This window comes from Eumetopias jubatus, unplaced genomic scaffold, assembly GCF_037043125.1.
Source record: "Eumetopias jubatus isolate StellerSeaLion01/CBP00866 unplaced genomic scaffold, mEumJub1_p1.0 scaffold_5, whole genome shotgun sequence".
NCBI lineage: Eukaryota > Metazoa > Chordata > Mammalia > Carnivora > Otariidae > Eumetopias > Eumetopias jubatus.
The window spans coordinates 116,440,368-116,462,792 of record NW_028274811.1 but is presented as its reverse complement, the minus strand read 5'-3'; positions in this window follow the sequence as shown (position 1 = coordinate 116,462,792).

The window sequence follows — 22,425 nt, the reverse complement described above, 5'->3', positions numbered from 1 at the left end:
TATGGAATGTCCTCTATATGGAAGGTGTTAGACCAAACAGTGATTCATACTATCTTGATAGAATATTTATATTTCCTCTTTTATGTACCCTAGGTGGTAAATAAATCTGAATATTTTTATGAGGATAGTGAAATGTTTATAGTTTAGTGAAATTAAGGCTGTAAAAAGACCAGGATAAATTTACTCCCTTTTAGCAATGCTAGGCATTCTAGAAAACAAAATACTAAAATTGGCGAATTTCTCGTGGCCTGTTTCATCAAATATTATCAAATCATTTGGGACCATTGGAGTATCTAAAACAACCTTCTGTAATACTTTTCATTATTTACCATTATCAGTAATTCTCAACGAGAATGACTTTGCCTCCCAAAGGGCATTTGGCAAAGGCTGGAGACATTTTTTGACTATCATGACTTGAGTGTTGGGTGGATACTACTGGTTTCTAGTGAAGCGAGGGCCACAGATACCATTAAATATCTTGCAAGGCATACAACAACAAAAGACATATTGAGTCCCAAATATCAGTAGTGCCAATGTTGGGAAACCTTGACTTGCATGGTTAATATGAATGGTCTATGTTCCATGGCTCTTCAAATAACCTAAGGAAGAAAAAGTGGATATGCTGCGCTGGATTTTTTCATACAGAATTAGACCAAGGAAGATAGAATCATTATTTTATACATTTAATCTAAAGTGTATAATATTTATTCACAGTCTTTCCTTTGATTTGTAACAGTTCTATTAAATTACAATTGCAATCAGTTAAAACCATTAAGTGCAAACCTGGCTGGCTTCTCAAGTATCTAAGGATACACAGCTGGAATGAAAACAGATGGAAGGTGTAAATGAGAAGATTCAATTAACATTTTTCCTACTAGTACATGTTTCACAAAGAAAATCTCCTGAGATTGAATATGAGACCTTAATTCGAGAAATATGGTGCCTTTTTACCATGTTAAGAATAAAATCCTTTAACATCTTTTTATGTCATTTGGTGTTCAGACCAAATCTATGTCCTTAAGGTCAAGACACAAATATGATAACAAAGAAATTCTAAGCTTAGAGCTACAAAATTACTATACATTAGAACTAGTGCTCTAACCAATTTAGTGGCAGCCTGATTCTTTCAAGAGTCTCTCTCTATTTCTAATAGCATTATAATTGTTATTATAAGATTAGATTTGACACTATGATTCCTAAGAATGAACATAATAAAAACACACCATTTATTATAGTCCTAGCAACTCTCTGGCTGTGCCTTCATCAACATTTAAAGGGATCAATGAAATGTAGTTAATCAGATCTGTCTGAAACATCCTTATTTTGAAAGTTTAATGCCTCTTTCAGTGCTAATTTAAAATATACTAAAATTGAGTTTGGCCATTTATAAGGCTGAGATTGTTTTTTCAAATGTCTCTTAGGGATCAACAAAGAATTGTAAAAAGATTAGCTGATGGAGAGAGTGAAGGTTATGTATGTATTCACTTCAATCATTTCAACTGCTCAAAGTGTTGTAGATGCTTTCAGAGTAAACCATTGCAATTATATGTCCAATATTTAACAGGGCTCTTCCAGATTTCGAGAAAAAGATGGATAGTCAGCTTACTATGGGATAGCAGTGGAAGGATATATGGGGATAGAAGGAAATATGGACTCAGCAGTAGCTGTGTCCTGCAGGTCAACCAAATGTGGTACACCGTTCCATGAGCCAGCTTTTCTTTGTTGATGCTTTTACCTCCACTGCCTTTTTTTTTTTTTAAGATTTTATTTATTTATTTGACAGACAGAGACACAGCAAGAGAGGGAACACAAGCAGGGGGAGTGGGAGAGGGAGAAGCAGGCTTCCCATGGAGCCGAAGGCAGACACTTAACGACTGAGCCACCCAGGCGCCCCATCCACTGCCATTTACTACTACCATTTCCACCACCGTTTCTTCCTGAGAGCTTCTGCTTCTAGGTTTCCATGCATCTTATCCTTTTTGTTCTACTTTAATGTAGACTACTTCTCTGTGAGATTCATATCCAGACTCCCCAACAAGAAGGATCTAAGTTGGCAATTTACTAACCAGAAGAGATAATTCCCGACAGAGTTTTCAAGTCAGACCTCCGTACAGGCAATTGGCTCCTCATGTTCATTCTATAGGTGGCTGTCAATTCCCAATCCAATGAGTTTTGCCTATGATTGCAGGTTAATGGGCACAGAGCATAGTAATGACATGGAACGTGAAGAATGACCATAGTCCTCTTTCAGACACAAACTGCACTCAGAGCTTCATGGACATCTTGAGTTTATCCATTTATCAATAATTGGGATAATTTATATTCCTAATATCATGGTTAGACATTTTATCTTGAAGAAACCAAATTTTACCCCAAATAAAATATAAACAAGATGAAATTAAAAAAAAGATATTGTAAATATTTGGTAAGTTCTTCATAAAGCAGTCACCAGTAGACCTTTTCCCCAAAGTTGTGACAAGCCTACAACCAGAATACCATACAATATTTCACTAAACCTCAAAAAAGAAGACAACATATAGCTCAGATGGTCCAGAACAGAGAATGAAAGTGTGTAAGTAGTTGTAGGGGTAGATCTTAATATAAGCAGGCAAACAAAGAAACAAACAAACAAAAATTCCTTTATCACGGAAAAATAATGACAGATAGGAGATTAAGTAAAGGGGTGTTTTTCTCACAGAATAATAATGGATAATGACAAACAAGATATTTTTAAAATGCAAAGACTAGGGACAGGATTTACCAAATATCAGTGTAACAGGACCATTTGGTGGTGTAACATATATTTGGCCAATGAATGATAAACATAAATAAAAACTACGTTTTTTTGGACTTGTAAAATGGCATAAGATAAAAATACAAATGCCTGACAAAAGCATGAATAAACCTATGAAAAATAGGCACATAATAGGTCATTTATACCCTTTTAGTTTTTCTGGGACATAAACTTTTCAAGGTGGTAGTAGGATAGATAATTTTCAAGTCAATAACAATGTATTTTTTGTTGAATTTCAAATAAACCACTGATTTAAAAGGTCCATATGACATTATTTGACATAGTATTCCATTTTTTGTTTTAATACACAACTTTTTTTCTTCAGAATACCTGTTAAATTTGGAGAGATGCTAATATTTCATAAAATACTCTTGGGAAATTCTTTTTCTTTCTTCACTGTTTAGAAAATTCTACAGTAAACTGTATACAGGCAGATTTTATGTACTGCAATACAAGGTTAGCCTTTACTTTGTATCGCTATTAATTATATGAAAATAATTAAAATCAATGACCTAAGATTTACTCTAAAGTTGTACTATAATATCTGAAAATTAAACAACAAAGTCCATTTTCTTTCCAACTCAAACTAATTGCTCCTTTTTTAGTACTTTTGGAAAAATAATGCCTATTTCCAAAATTGACAGAAAAGGAAATTTTTAAAAATTCTTTAAAAGGCACAAGTGCCATGATGACTATATTGCCTGTGTTAATCTTAATTATTATAAACTAGGATTAAGAACAAAAATCATTGCTGAAAAATACAAAATATATCAACATTGTAGGTAGTCTATAAAGAAAAATATATAATAGCTGATATCAAATCAACTTTTCCACATTTAGTTGAGAGAGTAGTCCTTCAGAACTTATAAGGGATAATTTTAAATGAATTATTTGATCTGTAACTTAAAAATCTCAAATTATTCTGTTTATTAATCCCTGATCACCAAACCTTCCTTACTAGCCAGGAAAAATCCTTAAATTTTGAAAGTTATGTGCAATAATTTATGTAAAAACTTATCACACACGTTTAAAAATTTTTCCATGAAAACTGATATATGCAAACACAATAACATTTATTTGTGATGGGAAAACATTTAGAAGAGTCTCCATTTTTAACAACATGGCATTGAATGAGTAAAAACTCAGAACTTCATATGATAGGAGACTGTTAATCCCCACATCAGATTTACCCAATCAGCTCCCCAAGGGTGAGTTCAGGGGTCTATTAATTATTAAAGGCTCCTCAGGTGATTCTGATGTCCACCAGAAGAAACCATCATTGTTAGACAAGAGGCTTAATGACTTGGAGACAGAGTCACAAAGTCACATTATATTATTTGGCAAAAATACAAGTTAAGATAAAATGTGCACAGGGTGAGCCAATTTCCATGTAAAAGCCTGCACTCATATGTGTACACACACATACATGTATAATCTAGACAATTCCTGCACTAAAATATCAGCAGTGGTTCTCTCTTGGTGATATGATTATGAGTGCTTTTTTGTTCCTTTTGCTTATATATAGATTTTAATTTTTCTATACTAAATGTGTATTTTATAATAAAAAGTTATTTTTATTTTATTTATTTTAAGATTTTATTTATTTATTTGAGAGAGAGAGTGAGCAAGAGCAAGGGCATGAGTGGGGGGTGCAGGGGCAGAGGGAGAAGCAGACCCCACAGAGCAGGGAGCCCGATACGGGACTTGATCCCAGGACCCTGGGATCATGACCTGGGCTGAAGGCAGACGCTTAACTGACTGACCCACCCAGGCGCCCCTAAAAAGTTATTTTTAAAATAGAAGATGATCTTCTAAATTCAGTGGTTGGCAACTGGATACTGAAGGAAGTACAGACCAAGGGGAAAAAGAGCAGAATCCAAAAGCTTGATTGTACACCCTGATTAGAGCCATGGCAACTGATGAGAATTGGAGTAAATTTAAAGACATACAATTAGTAGGACTTTGATGTTCACAAGCTGGTTTATAACTGCTCAAGCACTTACTTTAAAAAAAAAAAACATTTTAAAAACCAATAATAAATGATGTTGTTGGCATAAAATTAAAGCTGGATTTGTTTTAAAAACTTTATGGGAATGTCTTGCTCAGCAATCTCTAAGTCAGTCTTACAGGCACAGGCGGAGAAGTCCAAGATGGATCATAGAAACCAGGTGATGCCCAGGCGGGCTCCTTGCAGGGCAGTGGGGTAACAGGAGAAGATGTTGAGAACTGGGGGCCCCTAAGTGAGGTGGGAAGTGGACAGTTCTTCCAAGCCCAGCCCTCTACCCAGGACCTGCTGCTTTACCATCACCATTTACACTGAAAATTTATGCAGGAGCCAAAGAGAGGACAGATGGAAGTGGAGAGAGAGGGAGCCCTCTGACAGAACTGTTGTTATGAAGGATGCTAAACATCCTCAGTTGGAGTGAGGTAAAATCAGGCTCCCTGTCCACAGCCTGCAATCTCTAACCAAGCATCAGAAAAGAAAAGTGAAACCCATCTTAAACCATCAAACTGATAACCCACATGCCAGACTATTAATGCAGCTGCTGGATCCTTCCTAGGTCACTGATATGTTTTACCAACGGAAGTCCCAACTTCCTATTTGGGCTTTTAAAAATTTCATCTTTATTGAGGTGTAATTGACATATGAAAGTGTAGAATATTTGAAGTGTACATAGTGATTATTTGATGTACATATACATTGTGAAAGGATTTCCCATACCTGGTTAATTAACACATCCATCACCTGACATATTTATCTTTGTGTGTGGGAGAAAATTTAAGTTCTACTTTCTTAGTAAATTTCAATTATCCAATACAGTGTTAACTATAGTCACCATGTTTTATGTTAGATTCTCAGGCCTTATTCATCTTATAGCTGAAAGTGTACCCTTTTATCGACCTCTCCCTATTTCTCCCACCCTGCGCCCATGGAAACCATTTTTCTACTCTCTGTTTCTATGAGTTTGCCTTTTTTTTAAGTTTTTAAAATTTATTTGAGGTGGCGGGAGGGGTAGAGGAAGAGGAAGAGAGAGTCTTAAGCAGATTCCATGCTGAGTGTGGAGCCAGACGTGGGGCTGATCTCACCACCCTGAGATCACAACCTGAGCCGAAACCAAGAGTCAGATACTTAACCCACTGCACCACTCAGGCGCCCCAGAGTGTGTCTTTAAAAAAAAAAAAAAAAAAAGATTCCACATATAGGTGATAACATGTAGTATTTGTCTTTGTCTGGGTTATTTCAGTTAGCATAATACTCTCAAGGTCCATCCATGTTGTTGGAAATGGCAGGATTTCCTTCTTTCTCATGGCTAAATAATATTCCATGATAATATTATCATGAATTATTACATATAATAGGATATTATTATTATTAATAGAATAATATTACATATATCACATCTTTATCCATTCATCCACTAATGGATATTTATGTTGTCTCCATGTCTTAGCTATTCTGAATAATGCTGCAATGAACATGGAAGTGCAGATGTCTCTTTAAGATCCTATTTTCATTTCCTTCCAATATATACACAGAAATGGGGCCACTGGATCGTGATTCTAGTTTTTGAGGAACCTCCATATTGGTTTCCATAGTGGCTGCACCAATGTATATTCTCAGTATCTTTTTCATTTTAATGGCATCACTTTTACATTATATAATTTTTAGAAAGATCAATTCATTAATCTGTTGAATTCATTAATCTGTTGTGATTTCTATATGCATTATGATTGTTTAAAACAAATTATGTATTAGTTTCCTACAAGCTGCTATTAACAAATACCATGCACTTAGTGGCTTAAAATACTACACATTTATTCTCTTACTGTTCTAGAAGTCAGAAGCCCAAAATGGTATCACTGGGCAGAAACCAAGGTGTTGGCATGGCTGCACTCTATCCAGAGTATCTAGAGGGGAATTGGTTTCCTTGGCTTTTCCCAGTCTTAGAGTTGTATTCCTTACATTCTTTGGCTCATGGCCCCTTCCTCAATTTTCAAAGCCAGCAGTATGACATCTTTACATCTCTTTCTGCTTTCATCCTCACATAGCCTTCTTCATCTTCTGCCTGTGTGTAATCTCTCTTTGCCTCTACCTTGCAAGGATACTTCTGATTCCATTGAGGACCCATCCAGGTAACCCAGGAAAATGTCCCCATCTCCAGATCTTTAACTTAATCACATGTGCAATGATACTTTTTCCACATAAGGTAATATTTACAGGTTCTCACTCACAGAATGAGTCTCAGATATATTAGCAACAATGGACAACACTCCTTCCTTAGAGTCTAAAGTCCAGTTCCTCTGGCCCCACCTCTGACCTCCTTGAGATACTAACACCAATTTAGCTATGTGCTCTTTAGAGCTCAACTCTGAAGGTGCTTTTCTGAAAGCTTCTAAGTTCTGATAACTCTAACCTCTTCCCTCTTCCCCCAGGCCTGCAGCTGGTAGATGCTTGTTGCAGTTATTCTCTCTGATACCTACACGTTTTATTTTTGCCTTTTGTATTGTAAAATCTGTTTAAGCCATTTCCTATATTACATTCTCTTTGATAAAAAAAGAAAAGTGTGGTATGTGTTGAGATATGAGTGACTTGTTTTATTCTGGGTACTTCTTCACCTATAAAACGTACTTATAGAGTACAAAATTATTCATGACACACACACACACACATACACACGCAGACACAATGGTAATTATAAGCAAGAGCTCTGGAATCAGAACAGATTTTCACTATGTGTTAAAGTCCAAGAAGTTTGTTAAACATTTCTTTATGTCAATTTCCTAACATGTAAATTGTAGCAGATAAAAATAACAAGCACTAAATCCCAAAACTTGTGCAATGTATCATTCATAGTGATCACAGGGAAACTTATAGATATATGTGAACCTATAATTTAATACAAGCAATATAGAGGATAAATATATTATTAAATATATTTAATATATAAATATATATAATATATACATTTAAATATATATTTTAAATACATAAAATATATATAAATATATATATAATATAAAATATTATCTTAAAAGATTTTCTAAAAATCAATAAAATTTAAAGTATGAAACAACTCTGAAAACTAGAAATAAAAGAAAAAGCAAAGTTGCTGGGGATTTCTGCATATTGTATTTTTATATGTTAGCAATCAACAGAAAACATATTAAAAAATCATATGGTTTATAAGACTATAAAAAAGTAAATTCTTTATACTAGTTCTGAGGAAATATGTGCAATACATTATGCTAAACACTTAGCAAGACAGATAAGGGCAATTAAAGAAGTCATAATCAGTGGAAACATATTCTTTAGCAAGAGTTCATATTTTCAACATATCAATTCACCCTAAATCAAAATTGATGTATGAATTAAACCCCATACTATTCAAAATGTGCACGTGTATGTGCATACATGTATGTGTATGTATGGAAATGCAAGGCAATTTTAAAGAAGAATAAACTAGAAGTCCTAAATTATCAGTAATCAAGTTTGCTGTAAAACTACTCTAAGTAAAGACAGGGTGGGATGATTAGATGGCAAAAACCAAATAAATGGTACAGAATAGGGAGCGCTGAAGGAGAGTCGCACGAATATGGTCATCTGAATTATGACAATTGGTATATGTTGGGTAAAATCTAACGCTTTTGCTGCAAACTACATGTAAAAGTGTGTTTATAGCAACTTTGCTCATAATACCTGAAAACTAGAAACAACATAAAGGCCCATCAACGCTAGAATGAGTGAAGAAAAAGAAAGTGGTAATCCATGATGTGAAAAGCTATGAAATCATGAGGTGAATGACTACTCTCCTTGCAATAGAAAGGATGAATCTTACAGAAGAAAAAATTGAGCAAAAGTAGGCAATCTCCAAGGAGTGAATACTGTGAGATTTAATTTATATTAAGATTCAAAAACAGGCAAGACTCAATCATAGTGATGGTAGATCAGAATAGTGGTTTCCTTTCTGGGGGAGAGTATGGACTGAGAAGGGGAGAATAAGGAAGCTTATGGGATACAAGAAATATTTCATATGTTGATTTCAGTATTTTAGTGGGTATATACATCTGTAAAAACTCATCAGGCTGTGATCTTGAGATTGGTGCACTGTACTGTACTGTGTAAAAGTTATATGTTATACTGCAATAAATAGTAAAAAAACAAAGAAATAAAAATAGCAACACTTAAAGCTCACTTCTCTGTTCCAGAGTCATTCTCAGCACTGTATTGTTATTAACTCATTCAATCTTCACATCAATTCTCTTTTACGCGTATGCTCCTCCCTGTTTTTTGCCTCTTTGAGGCACAGGGAGAACACATAACTTGCCCAAGTCTACATAGTGAAGTGGTGAACCTAGAGTGCAAACCCAGGCAAACCTGCCTGAGTCTGGTATCATAAGCACTATACCAGAGCCTACTATATAGGAAGTAATTGGGAGTTATAAACGTGCAAATGTACATGTAACTGCAGGTGTCCTGAGCATGACTTAATCACAAAGCACTTCTATTTGTGTCTCTCAGCCTCCCATGAATTTCATTCAGAGGGGCCCCGTTACTTTTCTAGTCACTCCCCATGAATAACAAAAAATGTTCCTTCATTTTATGTTTCATAATACTCAGTTCGGGAGTTAAAATGCCCAATCCCAGGTAAAAATCAAAACTCAAAATTTGATTTGCGGCCTCTTCCCTCCACCCAGCCAGGCCTATTACAGGCTGGCTGTCAGCTCTGGGTGTGGCAGGTGGTGGGGCATGACCAACCATTCTCTTCTTCCCTGACCTTGTGTTCCCAATTTGATGACACTGATTTCAAGGTCGATATAGAATTGGAGGAGGAAAGGAGGACTGCTCATACTTGGTTGGGAATGCCACAACAATCTAGAAACCTTGCTCTCTGGGCTTTACAGAAGTTGACAACTGTCTCTTTCTGGGTTTGTCTCAGGCACAGTGATGCACTTCCTGGTGTAAGCGAGCAATGAAATAAGGCCCAGAGGCCAAGTGATAACTCTGTGGAGCCCAGATAAGAATACAAATGGGGCCATATAGCATATTTTTAAATATTTAAGGGTTATATAAAATAACAATTGTTAAATACACGCAGCTCATCATCGTAATTTGTCAAAGTTAGAAGACAGCCCCCAATATGTGTAAAACTATCGTTTGATATGATTCAGGAAATTATTAAAAAGGGTTTGATTTAATTATTCTTGTCCATGTGTAGGTAAACTTTTTGTTTCTGGCAGTGTTTGGATGAGAATTAAAATCAAATCACCATAATTCATTAATTACTATATTTTCCATAAAATGCATTGTATTTCATTAATTTCAATGTAAACATGTTGTTCATTAAAATTTTCACATACGTTTTTAAAATTAATTAATTAATTTATTTGACAGAGAAGAGAGTGAGAGAGGGAACACAAGCAGGGGGAGTGGGAGAGGGAGAAGCAGGCTCTTCACGAGCAGGGAGCCTGATGCGGGGCTCGATCCCAGGACCCTGGGATCACGACCTGAGTTGAAGGCAGATGCTTAACAACAGAGCCACCCAGGTGCCCCAAAATTTTCACATACTTTACATTCTTTTGAAATAATGACTTGAAGCAGAGTCAGCAAAATTCTTCTGTAAAGTGCCAGAGAGAATATATTTTAGGTTTTGAAGGGCATACATTCACAGTGACCCAACTTTGCTGTTATAACACAAAAGCAACCGTCAACAATAAGTAAACCAAGAAAGAAGCTATGTTCCAATAAAACTTTATTTACCCAAACAGGCAGCAAGCTGTAGTTTGCCAAACTCTGACTAAGGTATTAAAAACTGAATATGTGATTATATTAAAAATTTACAAGTTTTGGGGCACCTGGGTGGCTCAGTCAGTTAAGCATCTGCCTTTGGCTTGGGTCATGATTCCAGAGTCCTGGGATGGAGCCCTGTGTCGGGCTCCCTGCTTAGCCTGCTTTTCTCTCTCCCTCTCCCTGCCACTTCCCCTTCTTGTGCTCTCTCTCTCTCTGTCAAATAAATAAAATCTTCAGAAGGAAAGAAAAAAAATTACAAGTTTTTATGCATTCTCAAGAATAATTCAGTAAATATAAACAAATTTTTATATCTTTCATATATGTTCACTAGTGAGTTCTGATATTCAATATCAAATCTGGTTGCCAATGTAAAGAATCAGAATTATGTTGCACACTTGACCTAGCACATAGGTGAATTGTTTTAATATGAATTATTTTAAATTGTAAAATTCCTCAGACATCATATGTGATTTTTGAAAAAAACCATAGTAATTTGTAGGTACCTCATCAACAGTGAATCAGAACATAAAAAGATGCAAGCAAATGGAAATGATATCTCATTATGCACGTTTCTATTGATTTTATGCTCTCCAAAAGGAATGATCTGACATGTTAATTAACTTGTCTGTTCTCCCACCCAAGTTCTTCTGCTCTTCTAGACCCCCTGCGATCTAAAGCATTATCCACCTCTGATGTTGGCAGCAGCAAAACTCACAGCCCTATGTGGAAGACATTTGGATGCGGTTGACTTCTGTTTTGAATGTTTCCGGCAAGAGATGTGGTGAAGCCGTGGAACCTTAGCCATGTTGAATGGTTCTGAGTAGGGCTGTACTGTGCGCAGGCTGAATGCTGGATCTGAGACACGGGGAAGGGAATATAGCTACTTAGAAGTAGATTGAGAACTTATAGCTAGCCCCAAATGCCCATTGTTTTCCCTAAACTAGTGCCTCCCAAATCGCAAATCGACCTTTGCATAAAAAATCATCTGGGGAGCTTAATGTATACAGAATTGAACATATATATGCATATGCACAAAAATTGTTTCACCACTGAGTGTTGCTACTATGGACAAGGTCTCCAAGGGATGGTTAGGATGTGTGTGCAAGAGTCTGTCTTCTTACAAAAGTTTCTCCAGACAATTCTACTATAAGCCAAGTTTGGGAACCACTGATCTAGAATATGTAAGAGAGAGAATTGATGGATATTTTTAAACTATGATATTGCCCTGATTTACACAGGATTGTTTCTTTTAGGAAAGCTTCATTACCTTGATTGTCATACTATATATATCTGTTACTCAAGGGCTCCTCAGCCAAATTCCAGCATCCTGCCCTCTAGCCGTAATACTGAGTGGTTCTGAGAGTGGTTTAATAAAATACACTGACAAGCTGCCTAGGCCTTACAAACCTTTTTAAGAAGTTACAATACACTGTACTGAGACCAGACAACTTTAGCAGCTACTCAGACCTCTTTGAGCTATTGCTTCTTCCTGTGGGGGAAACCATAAGACAGTGCTCTTGGAATGTTACAGCTACTTACAGCTCTGGGATCCGCTTACCAAGAAGCCATCCTTGATGTCTCAACAATCAATGAGATGGTGGTTTTATATGTCATCCTGTATTTTCTCTGATGAGTCTTCCTATTAGGTTTTGTAGCTATGTTCTCAATTCTATGCCCTCACTTGTGCATGTATTTCTGGAGTTGAGACTTTGCCTAAGTGTTCATCACATTCTTAGTAGGCAGCACAGTGCCTAAGAAGTGCTTAAAATATTTAAACCAAATTAGTTTTTAACAAATACATACACTTTCAGTGAGAACTAGTTTTACTCAGTGCTGCTGAGATAGCCCCTCACACCAAAGAAGGAACAAAGAGATCTTTCCTCCCCTCCGCTGATGAGCTGTGGCCTGAAGGGGCCTGCCATTTTGGAAAAACAGATTGAATGTTTATATTGGGAGGATGTTTGCCATTCTAAGGGGTGCCACCACCATTATCTGAAAAGAAGATAGAAATCAAGGGCATTTTTATATGAAGTTTCCTCTTCTCTTATGTCTCAAATCCCATAAGGAATATTATTAGGTTGGCACGGGAAATTTGGTTTAACTATATAAAAAAAAAGTATATCTGGGCTTAAAACTTAGTCTTCTGTTTCCCGTCAATATATGATTAATGATTAATGATTGTAGAGTTAAGCAATTCTGAAAAATATACTGGGCTATTTTACGATGTAGGCCATAAACTGTGTGTTTCTTTGTACCTAGGTCACAGGCTTCAGTGGGGATGGAGAGATGCTGGGCAGAAAGGAAAAAGTTCTGTTCAGGCTTATGCCACTGGAGCCCTCAATAGCTGCAAATGTACTTAAAACTCAGATCCTGAATTACATTAGATTGTTATTGAAAATTGTTTCAGAACATTCGCTTCTTTGTATGTATTTTATTCTATCATTAAATTCAGATTGAAAATCCTCCCTGAAGCTCCTTCTCTAGGTACCCCTCCCCCTCTTCACCTCTAGCCACTCCACCACTTTCTCTGTCTCCTATGTTTTACCTGCCATCTGGAACCACTTCCCTGCCTCTCTGGACTTAATTGACTCTTTTCAAATGGCATCTCTAGCCCCCATCGCTCCAGTCCGCCTTATGACTCCTAACCTCACAGAAACAATCAACCTCTTCTCTGGGAGCCTGGCCCTTTCCTTCTGCTGAAGTTCTTCTTGTCCTATCCAGCCTTTCCCGCTCTTCTCCACTCAAGTGGCTCTTGGTAATCTCTATGCTGTTGCTTGTTCCTTTTTTAAAGCTATTTAAAGAAGCAACTGCAAATGTCGCTGCATTGTTCCAGATACACGTGTACATGTGTGCAAAGCACACAGAAGCCTATTTAATTGTGTTGCATCTTACATAATCAGTATGAGTCACTGAAGTAAAACCCATTAAGGAAAAATTACTCTCTAAGGAGTTAGAATATTGTGCTTGGGTGGCTTCTTCTTGGTCAGGAAGCAGAGCCACACTTCTCTGATTCATAATTGGCTTAAAAAGCTCAGAAAGGGCATTTCAGTAGGGGTGCAGTTATAATATGTGCAAAGCCTTACAGAAACACTCCAGATCAGCATCCCACCCCCAACAAAAAATAAAGATGTTTTTTGGAACATCGATTTTTAAAACATTAAATCGAGTTATTAAAATATAAAAGCAAAACCTGTTTATAACTTAAAACAGTTCTTAAAATCTATTGTGTATAAAAATATCGGGTGAACAAAATAATTCAATGTTAGTGTCGGAAGAATACAATCTCTTTATGAAGGTTTAATATGAGAGAAAATATGTTGGTGAGTGTAGAAATTCAGATGCTGCAATCCTACCCTAATTTTAAATCCTTAATTATCCTATTTTAGGATTAACATATCAATATGGTTTGAAACTGTATAACGCAGTTTTACATGTTTTTAGCGATCTAAAGAAAATACGTCAGATTTCATTTTAGGTTCTTTATCAGCGTGAAAGACAGCTGAAATAGGATTTGATGTTCACTGGAATTCCGTATGCTTCTTAAAAACTCCCAGAACCACTTTTACAAAGTCAGTTTTGACAATAACAGTTCTCATATTGGAAGCTACAGACAGATGGTTCTGGTTCGTGCATTCTCTCAGACTATCATGCCCTATACCTCCTCAACAGAAACCCAGATTTGGAGTAACAAGTACACTACAAAGATAGCCGCATTTGAATAAAATTAAATCTTTACTAGGTTTTCCCTTCAGTTTTCCAGGAAAATAAAGTAAAACAAAATCTTTTCAGGTTCATATTTTAGGTTACCTCTATTGGCTTTTTGATGAACAACATGATTAGAATCATTTAACAAACACTTATTGTCAAGCATAAATGCTAGTGACTAGCGCTTTCTAAAACACCCTCCCAGCCTCAAAGGTGCCATATTATATCCAGAAAGGGAAATCTGCATGGTCACAGCAAATAAAGACAGATGACTAATATGTCAGGAGGTGACAATATTCCAAAAACCAACATATTTGTTTAAATTTCTGAGATCAGTTTCTACCATTAATCAATTTGTGAAGCATAATATTTATAGTTTAAAGCAGCTCTTTGGTGATAGCTCAGTCAGTGCTGAGCTGAAATGAGGTATTTAATACACATTCTGAAAAGTGATAGAGTAGTGCTACTTAGGATGTATCAGGTTTGTTTTATTTCCATCCTTTTGGTAGTCTTATCCAAAATGACCTTTGCCCTTCATCTCCATGGATTACAGTGAAAGAAAAATATGATTTTATTCATTTGGGTAGCTCTTCATCCACAGACGGGCTAAACCCTCACCTCCTGGCACCAGCTGTATTTGTAAAAGAAATTACCCCAAGCATTTTTGTTTTTTAAACCGGTAGGCTTGTTACAGGATAACACAGAGCGTGGTGGTCATCCACTCTCATCATGGCAAAGCCGATGCTCCTCAGCTTTGTATAATCCTCACCTGCAGTATATGGAGGCCCCTGATGGCAAGGCTCACAGTCAAGAGGTCCTAATGCCTGTCACTTGTGCTCTCTGAAAGTGTAGCACCTACTTTTCTTTGTCTGCCTTACATAGTCATATTAAGGAGAAACAGTGTATGGATATCTAATAAAGGAAAACCAACTAAAATCAGTAGACATGGCTTTTTTGCTTCAGAGAAGCCAGCATTTAAGCTAGACATTTAGTGCCCTGGTTTTCATTAAAAATTTAATTTTTAATGATTATAAAATAGATAAATGATTGCACTGACAGGACACTCTGGGACACTAAACCGTTATTTGTAATTATTGTTCAAGTGTGTTTTTCAAATTTAAGGTCTCCTTGTACCTGCCAAAAAAGTATTTTCAAAGAACTTTACTTAATTAATTACACTCATGTTTGTGTGTTAAAGAAATTCTGTAGACTAAATTATAAATAAAAATAGGATCAAAAATTGCTGATAGAAAATGACCAGAACTGATATTGCCAAATTTGAATAAGCTGAAATGAGAAATTTAATCAGAACAAATAGTGTTTTGTAGATCCTATTTATAATCTTTTGGAACTGAGGAAAGGAAAACAATTTATCTTTCTAGTTATATAATTTCTACCTTATAAATTCTTTCTTTCAACTCAGTTTCTACGTTAATGTTAAATCAGAAGATATTAATTGTTAGGACCCCTGAAAGGACAAACTGAAAAGAGGAAAAATAAGTTGGACATTCAGAAATTGGAGAGTTCTTCAACCTAAAACTTAGGTATCAGTGCATTTTATTGGATTATCTCCCATATTATAAATAAAACATTTCCTACTTGATAAACTTTCTGATAAAGTTATAATAGTGGGCTTGAATGGGATGGGTCTAATTTGATTTTGATTTGTAATTAATCTATTTTATTATATATTATCAAAAAATATTTATTTGATGGAACTCAAGTCTTTGGAGTAAAATTTTAATCTGTAAACAAATATGTAAAAAAAATAAGAACTGTACATCAGTCCATTTGTTAATGATATGAAATGCTATCCAAAGCAAACACAGTTTATGCAATTGGAAAATAAATTATACAAAACAAATATATAACAGGCAAAATCTAAATTGTGCTCTAAAATATCTACATTTGTATAATTTTTATACATTTCAATTACCTTACTAAATTAAACATGTGGGTCACCTAGGTGGCTCAGTTAAAATGTCTGACTTCAACTCAGGTCATGATCTCAGGGTCCTGGGATCCAGCCGCGCATCGGGCTCTGCACTCGTGGGGAGGCTGCTTCTCTTTCTCCCTTCCTTTCTGCCCCTCCCCTCGCTCGTGCTTTCTCTCTCTCTCAAATAAGTAAATAAAATGTTTTTAAAAAATTAAACATGTTATTTGCATTCAAAAACTGTGTATTTTCTCACCTCTATTGAAATAGCAACTTAACAACTATTTTTTTCCTTTAACTTAGAACATATAATTAAATCTAAATTTTGAAATGAGCAGAAAAATCTAAGACCATATTAAATCTAACAGTCAAAAAGAATACAATCAGTGACTTTTGGCCATATGATGGAAGTGATCTCTACAAAAGCTGGAGAAATTCACTTCCCAGTCTTATTTAAATCAAATGATTAAACATTTAATTGCTATAAGATATAAAAATAAATAATGTAATCCTAACCTCAAATGTACTATGAACTGGTGCTTTCTGTAGGTCATTTCATTATACACTTGTTTGTAAAATTTTTTTTAAAGATTTTACTTTCTACCTAGAGAAATGTCTTGAAAATAGAAAATATAATTTGACTTACTTTTCTTTGCGGTAAATTAATAAGTTAAATTTTATTATGTGACATATACATACAATATATTTTATACAATTTTACGAATTTTACGAATATGCTTTCTACTACATAATGACTATAAAATTGTACATATAGCAAGAAAACATCAATAATGAAGTTAAAGAAACAACAGCTAAATATATCCATCATTATAGAATAATAAAACAACCTAATTCTGTTACTTATTAGCATGAAACAAGTTGGTGCAACATTTTTTTGGCTTAGAGTTGACAAAAATCACCATTTAAATATATATTTCAACTCTTTCTATATATAAAAAAAGTAGTTTTATGTGTGTGTGTGTGTCTGTGTACCCATTGGAGCATGAATAGTTATCAAGGCTTTGAAGATGCCATATTTCTTTGTGCAATTAAAAATATTCTGAAAGTTGCATACAGAAGTAAACACGGACTTTGATTTTTTTCATATGCCAAGGCAGAAAGTCAGTATGAGACATTCAATATGCTTTCACTTATACAGTCTCAGGGCATCACTCTATATGTGATTAACAATGAATTGGCTAAAATCTGCTGCTACAAGACGGAATTTAAAGAGTTAAATTGAAACGACTTGTTTAGATAAAATAAGGCCAATTATATTGACTTTCTGGCTTCAGAATATATGAAAAATAGTAGCAAGCATAGACACTAAAATTACTGATGAAAGACCAAGAATTTTATGACTCGGTGATGTGAGAGTCATTCATAATAAAAAAGAATATTAACCTTCATACAAGAAAATGGCTGATGTTCAGCACAGTCAAAAGTCATGAAGACAAATTATCAGCCTCATGTTAGAAAAGAGAGTAGGAAATTCCATCCAAAAGAACAGTCTACATCAACATATTTTATGTCTCAGACTCTTCTGATAATCATGCTACCTAAGCTTGCTGGAACAAGGTTTAGGAAAGAATCTGGGTACCGGGTTTTTATTCAGCAAATCAACCAGACACGCCAAGGAAATACATTAACCCAGAGAAATGTTGAAAAATGCTTGAGCACATAAACTGTAAATGGGAATGGAAAGATATTATGGAAGGAACATGAACATAATTTGGCAGTGGTTTCAATGTAGGGGTATGAGAGTACATGGAGAAATCTGTGGGCCTGACACATGGTAGATAAAGGCCAAGAAAGCCACTAAATACTTGAAAATGCATGGGACAGCCCCCACAACAATTTTTATGTTTCAAATGTCAATAACGCAGAGGTTGTATCACAGAGGTAGTTCATAAGTCTAGAATACAAATTAGTTTGGAAGCATCTTTATGAAAATAAATGAGTTGAACAGTGTGGCGGATAGACATGAGACAAGAGAGAATTATTCATGCCACAAATAATGATGAGCACCTTGTATGTGCCAGACTCTGTTCTAGGTTCTGTGGATAAAATGTTGAATAAGACAGAACAGATGTCTTCTATTGGAGGACACAGTCAATACCTAAGGAGATGAATAAATAAACAAAGGATATCAGATCATTATAAAAGATATGAATAAAATGCAAACAGGTTGATGTGATAGAGTGACCATGTGGGAAGAATTAATTTAGAATGGGGGATTAAGCAAAATCCTTGATCTGATGATGATGCTTTAGGTGAGACCTAAATATTAGAGAATCTCAGTCAAGATCAGGATTAGTTAAAATGTCAAGTTTGTTTTGGCTACATAATTTGGAATTCAGTACACAGGTCAGGCCTGCAGATATAATTTGTACATATTTTCAGAATTAGCAGAACCAGCAAATGAAAAAAAAAAAATCCATGACTGGTTTGTGCCTAAAGGGAGACATAATGCAGGTAAATTACAAAGCAACCCCTTCAATTTGTAGCGTAATTCTATGTGCATTCAAATAATCCGATGAACAATCTTCAACCCTTGTCCAAATAATATAATTTTGGTTTTCGGGGGATTCAGCCTGGGAGAAAGATACTTGATTGGCAGTTATTATTTAAAGGGAGTTTCCTGTGTGAAAGTCAGTCATGGCCAGCATTTAATTGACTACTTGAACCCATATATATATTCAGTTAAAGATCATTGATATAATTATAATGCAAAGACAAATCTATTAAATGATTTCAAGTTAACACTTGGTGCTGCAAAAATATGAATGTAATTTAAAAATCTATAGACATACAAAGAAATATCCAGACATAGAATCCAAAATCTATTGTAGACTTTTGACTTTCATTATATTGACAGATGTTTGCTTTACAGCAGTACACTGCCTAGGAGTCATTGCTGACCGAGCTAAAAGTCTATGGATCTATCAAGGACTATTCTGATATAAACTAAGTATATTTCCTCCTCACTCCCATAAAACTTCTTATTCTTAAACTTCATCATCAATGGTTACTTTCTGCTATTGGTTTCACAACTATTTTGATTTGTGTAGAATATTATAGTAATAATAATTGATTTCAATAAGTTATTCACAATGTTTTTTATAAAGAATTTAGTTATTTATTTAGTTCAGAACTCTTTCCCTACTTGTTTTCCTAATCAAACAATACTAGATCAGTTAATTAAATTACTTTTATTTGAGAGGAACAAATCAGCATTATAAGTGTCATAGAAAATGCATGACTTTACAGATATTACATTACAAGATCCTGATAATCTTTATTCTCCACTTCATTTATACAGAGCTGTAGGTGTTAAAAGGCTTCTTGTACTCCCTAATCATAGTTTCAATGGTGCAATGCACTAACGATTGTACTATTGTGGTTTCTTTTTTCTGATGATAAATTATCTATAAATACAAAATAAGATGAATATTCAACCCTTGGATCATTGGAAAAAAATGAAATAATTGCTAAAATAAGTTTTAAACTGTATCAATCTAAGTGCTAATGGTTATACTACTATTTCTTGATTTAGGATGACCCATTTACATAATGTGGGCATATTAAGGTCATACCAAGGGAGCTACATAACACAGTGGCAATAAGACTTCTCAATGTTACATTCCCTAAAGTAAGCCAGAATTATCAGTCAATACCATGACCAAATAACAATCTATGAAAACAGTAAAAGGTATCAAATCAACATAATGTTCAAGTGAGCCAAGACAAAGTCCACTAGGGAAAGAATTAGCACAGTTTTCAATTAGTTTTAGCCCATTTCTATACATTTTAGCAATTTTCTTATGAATTCCAAATAGACTTTAGTGTAGATTTCCCATCAGCTTGATTCTTCTTGGAATTTATATTTATTAATGTATAGAAACTGTATATTTCCCTCATGTTAAATATGCAGACCTCATACATTAAATATATTAAATAAATTATTTTAATAAGATGAGCCCAATGAATAAATGAGTCTTTAATCTATAAAATAATTATATGTATATCATGTTGAAATCATGTTGTTAATTCAGAATGTCAGCACTGAAATTACCCAGGCAAGTTGTCAAGGGAGTAAGATTTCCTAACAGGATTTCTCTAAATATTAAAGAAAATTTAAAATTGTATATATATTCAAATATATGTATAACCTTATATTATTTAAGATTTATTATTTATAAAAATAATTCCATGCTTTAACTATGAAAACATTTTAGATTGTTTATTTATTTATAATTGTATGCTCTCACCACATTTTTATTACTTTTATTTTATTTTTTAAATGATTATTTTCAGATTGCATGTTTCTTTTTTTTTTCTTTTTCAAATTTGTATTTAAATTCTAGTTAGTTAACATACAGAGCAATATCGATTCAGGAGTAGAATTTAGTGGTTTGTCACTTACATACAACACTCAGTGCTCATCAAAACAAGTGCTCTCCTTAATACCCATCACCAATTTAAGCCCATCCCTTGCTTACCTCACCTCCATCAACCCTCAGTTTGTTCTCTATAGTTAAGAGTCTTATATTGTTTGTTTCTCTATTTCATGTTTTTCTCCCATATGTTCACCTGATTTGTTTCTTAAATTCCACATACGAGTGAAATCATATGGTATTTGTCTTTCTCTGATTGATTTATTTTGCTTAGCATAATACACTCTAGCTCCATCCATGTTGTGGCAAATGGCAAGATTTCATTCCTTCTGATGACTGAGTAATATTCCATTGTATATATACATATACACACCTTTTTTATTCATTCATTAGGCAATGGACATTTGGGCTCTATCCATAATTTAGCTATTATTGATAATGCTGCTATAAACATTGGGGTACATGTACCCCTTTGAATCAGTATTTTTGTAACCTTTGGGTAAATAGTAGTACAATTGCTGGGTCATAGGGTAGTTCTATTTTTAACTTTTTGAGGAACCTCCATACTGTTTTCCAGAGTGGCTGCACCAGTGTGCATTCCCACCAACAATGCAAGAGGGTTCCCCTTTCTCCACATCCTCGTCGACACATGTTGTTTCTTGTTTTGTTGATTTTAGCAATTCTGACAGGTGTGAGATGGTATCTCATCATGATTTTCACTTTCATTTCCCTGATGATGAGTGATGTTGAACATCTTTTCATGTGTCTGTTAGCTATCTGGACGTCTTCTTCAGAAAAGTGTTTATTCATGTTTTCTGCCCATTTCCTACCTGGATTATTTGGTTTTGGGGTGTTGAGTTTGATAAGTTCTTTATAGATTTTGGGTACTAACTCTTTCTCAGATATGTCATTGCAAATATCTTCTCCCATTCTGTAGGTTGTCTTTTAGTTTTGTTGATTGTTTCTTTTGCTGTGCAGAAGCCTTTTATCTTGATGAAGTCCCAATAGTTCATTTTTGCTTTTGTTTCCCTTGCCTCTGGTGTCATAAAGTAAGTAAGAAGTTGCTATGGCTAAAGTCAAAGAGGTTGCTGCTTGGAGTGCCTGGGTGGCTCAGTCGTTAAGCGTCTGCCTTCGGCTCAGGTCATGATCCCAGAGTCCTGGGATAGAGCCCCTCGTCGGGCTCCCTGCTCCACAGGAAGCCTGCTTCTCCCTCTCCCACTCCCTCTGCTTGTGTTCCCTCTCTCGTTGTGTCTCTCTCTGTCAAATAAATAAATAAAATCTTAAAAAAAAAAAGAGGTTGCTGCCTGTGTTTTCCTCTGGGATTTTGATGGTTTCCTGGCTCACATTTAAGTCTTTCATCCATTTTGAGATTATTTTTGTGTATGGTGTAAGGAAATAGTCCAGTTTCATTCTTCTGCATGTGGCTGTCCAGTTTTCCCAACACCATTTGTTGATGAGGCTGTCTTTTTTTCCATTAGATATTCTTTCCTGCTTTGTCAAAGATGAGTTGACCATATGGTTTTGGGTCCATTTCTGGGCTTTCCATTCTGTTCCATTGATTTATGTGTCTCTTTTTGTGCCAGCACCATACTGTCTTGATGACTACAGCTTTGTAATAAACCTTAAAGTCCAGAATCGTAATGCCTCCAGCTTTTCTTTTCTTTTTCAGGATTGCTTTGGCTATTCAGGGTCTTTTGTGGTTCCAAACAAATTTTAGGTTTGTTATAGCTCTGTGAAAAATGTTGCTAGTATTTTGATAGGGATTGTATTACATGTATTGATTGCTTTCGGTAGTATAGAAATTTTA